The sequence below is a fragment of the Mustela putorius genome, unplaced genomic scaffold (genome assembly GCF_011764305.1).
Source record: "Mustela putorius furo isolate JIRA1106 unplaced genomic scaffold, ASM1176430v1.1 tig00003869_pilon_pilon_pilon, whole genome shotgun sequence".
NCBI classification, from domain to species: Eukaryota; Metazoa; Chordata; class Mammalia; order Carnivora; family Mustelidae; genus Mustela; species Mustela putorius.
In genome coordinates this window covers 2449481-2453087 of record NW_025422021.1, presented here as the reverse complement: position 1 = coordinate 2453087, position 3607 = coordinate 2449481, and the positions used below count along the sequence as shown (strand labels likewise).

The 3607-nt window shown below is 36.5% G+C and overlaps 1 long non-coding RNA gene across 1 annotated transcript; it reads left to right on the top strand.

Annotated features, from left to right (window-relative positions):
- Positions 1–273: 273 nt before the first annotated feature.
- On the top strand, positions 274–2886 carry LOC101684666. The gene is made up of 3 exons (XR_200673.2): positions 274–421; positions 1022–1149; positions 2680–2886. It is a non-coding gene; the product is annotated as an uncharacterized LOC101684666 (long non-coding RNA).
- Positions 2887–3607: the final 721 nt, after the last annotated feature.

The window sequence follows — 3607 nt, the reverse complement described above, 5'->3', positions numbered from 1 at the left end:
ATCACTTCAGCAGTCTTATTTATGATGATGAAAGCTGCATAAGTGGAGAGGTCATAAGTTAGGTCAGCATTTCTGAGTGAAGCACATACAGAGCATTGTAGGGTGAATTGTGTCTGGAACACAAAATATTCCTACCAACCAACATCCAACCTGTTTCAGTAAATGTATTAAGGTCCTGAAGGAGAGTGACTGTAAGTTCTGTTTTTATTGCAGCCTCACACATTGTGCTTATGTGTGCTCAGTGACATGCCATATCTACCTCTTTGCAGATTGACTCTGGATGTAAAAAGCCGAGTCCCACATGGCCAGTGGCATACATGTCAAGGCCAAGTCTTCATAGTCCAGATATGATTGGTAAATGACTCAACAAAATTATTCAACCCCTATATTGGATCTTATTCTCAGTGCTGGGAATATAAGAGTAAGTAATAAATGGTTTCTTCCTCAATGAGCTCATGCCCTGGGGAAGATCTTAGAGCATTGTGTGTTGGGATTTTTGCTGTTTTTAGCAAACAGGAAGCAGAAATACAATTAATTCTGTTCCATTCAGTTTTCTTCTGTCAGACTATTCTCTCTTGGCTTCTGTTTTTTAATTTTTAAAAAATTTTAAAAATATTAACTTAACTTAACTTAAGAAAATATACAAATAGAATTGTCCTACAGAATCTTAGGAAATATCTTTTGCTATCTTCTCATAAATGTGCTTAGTCAATCTAAATGGTTAACTATGTCAGTAGTAAGGTTAAATTACTTAATATTTATGTGGCCCCTTCTATTGGATGGCTAGACTGTGCAGACTAAAATGGTATTCCTCATTATGCTTCAGTGAAGTCAAATCTACGTTTTGCTATCAAATACGTTACCTGATTTTTTGTAGAGAACACTGACAAGTTAGTTTCTCAAAAATGAAGATGGGAAAAAATTAAGATTATTTGGTAAAATATGAGAAAACTATTTCCAAGTAATTAACCCTGCTATGAGTTGCTTTCTTAACTATGTTACTCTCTTTGGTTCTGTCTAGGGTAACACAATATTTTTGCCACCTGGTAACCATTTAGTGGCTTGCTGTCTGTCAAATTGGAATCATTAATCTAAGATCCACAAAACACACTGACCTCATCAGGAACTATCAACCACATTAATCACATGGTGAGCTGTAATTAATACCCTTGCTGCACATCTCAGCAGATGCCAAGTGGTAACTGTGCCCAGAGTCAGAGACATTTGGTGGGTGGTCTGAAGGTGGTATTCTTTTAGAATGATTTGAGACACATTGGTAGGAAACTTGCTGCCCAAATGAATGAGAAAATCAGATTCCTATTTGTTTAGCCTTGAGTATGTCCAGTGGCCATACAGATTTCCTTGATGGCTCTGTGTAAAGTTAATCATCTTCCCTCTGTGCTACTGAAGTATCTCTGACCTGTTTCTCAGAATGCAGTTATCACAGAGGTTTTTTGGTAGGCATTTCCCTTTTCTTCTATTAATATGCAAGTGTCCAGAAGACTGAATATATGTTGTACTTATAATTCTAACTCTGGACTAGAACAATTCCTGGCACTTGTTACAGTATCATTAGGTACCTATTAAGTGAATGATTGAATATACACATGAATATGCAATACATGCAAACAAACTAGACCGATGGGTGTCATTTTCATATCCTAGCAGTATGTTGGCATGGAGAAGATGCTCAGTAAAGGCTCATTGAATGTATGTACTTCTCTGCAAGGAGGATGCCTCTCCCCTGGGACTACAGCTGATCTTGTGCATGTTGATAAATGGGGTAAACTGTCAAATGAATTTTTAAAAGACTCTTTACTCAAAGTAAAAATATTTTGTGGAAAGTTAGAAACTACAAACCATAACAATGTCAACAACAATAAGCCTGGAGGGATATTTGTTGTAAGTGAAAATATTTATGTAATTTTACTTAAAGAGAAGAACCAGTCCCCCATGTGTTTTCAGAATTCTCTGAGGACTTCTGATAAAGAAGGAAATACAAAGGATATGAAATAAAACTTCCCTTTCTAAAACAATTAAAACCCACACAGACACACAAATGCAGATACAGGTACACACACACACACACACCCCTAACTTCAGGAAGTTTATGTTACAGTCTCATTTTTACTTTAGCTCATAATGACATCAAAATAAAATGAAATAGATGTTCCTATTTCTGGAACAATAAATAAAAATAATTTTTTTATGTTGAAGCATTTATATAGCTTATATTACATAAACAGTTTTTGCCAGTGGAATTAGGTCAGTTATACATTAAATACTTATTAGTGAATATATTAATTTATTATAAAGTCTAATGAAGTTTCCTTTTTTTGTCTTCAGAGTGTACTGTGTGAAAGGAAACTTTGAAATTCCCTTGTGATTTTCCTGAGTTTAATTTTTAATGGGAAGAGTGTTTGCTGTGTATTGGCATATCTCAGTCTGGGTAGGTAGTGATCAATGAGGAAAATATGTCTAATTTACCCTACTAACTTAAAGAAAATGACAAAAATTCTAAGAATTCTAACAAAAATGACAGGTAACCATGGCGAAAAGCTAACTGAGGTAGATGTTGGCATTCAGGACTCATCTTTCTAATTTAGTGGCTTGTGCCTTTCTGAACTGCTGCTTCACTCATTTGATAGTCTTATCAATTATTCATTCATTTGGTTTCAGCCTGGCCCTCAATCTGATCATCCTGTCGTGTAGTCAGCTGGTGTGGTGTCTCTGCAGAGCTCATGGCTTCCACTTCCTTTTCTCCTGCGTGCAGGCCTGCTGCTTAAAACACTACCAAAGGGCAATCACTCCCCTTCCCATCCTTCCCACTGCATTGGTTTCAATTTTGGTGGAAAAATACATCGAAATAATTGTTTAATAATTTATTTTCAGAATTAAAATGCATATGTTCAAAATGGGTTGTTCGTTACAGTAAATCATTTCATTAATTTATTATTTTATACTAGGTCCTTTTTATTTCTTTCTTCTTTTTTTTTGGAAATAGAGGGAGGAGGGGAAGGAGAGGTAGAGAGAGTCTCAAGCAGACTCTGGGCTGAGCATGGAACTGATGTGGGACTCTGTGACCCCAAGATCATGGCCTGAACCAAAATCAAGAGTCGGAGGCTTAACTAAGCCACTCAGATGCCCCCATTCCATCAATCTAGAAATAGTCCTTTGTTGCTGTCTATTTTACCACTTTTCACCTTTCTGAGCCCTGGGCTCTGTTTAACTGCACTCAGGGTTGCCCCTTCTGGCTCATAACACAAAGCACCCATAATATGGGCCTATTTTATTTCTTCACCAGCTTTAGGGAGTTTTTTGAAAGGGTGAAAGTAACAGTACTTTAATTCATAAAATCAATGTGACTGTGTCATGTGCCTGAATGTTTTTATGTCAGAAAGTACTGTCATCTGTACTTGCTTCATGAAAACCTGCTGGAGACACCTAGCATTCCCTTTTACTAAACAGAAGTAGCATAACAGATCCCAACCCAAGAGGATGCTTTATCATAACGTACAGATCTACAGTATTGACCTTGGATTCATCATAAAGAAATTTAAAAATGATGAGGCCCACAGTTTATTTTGCAAGTATTCTGGTAGATGAT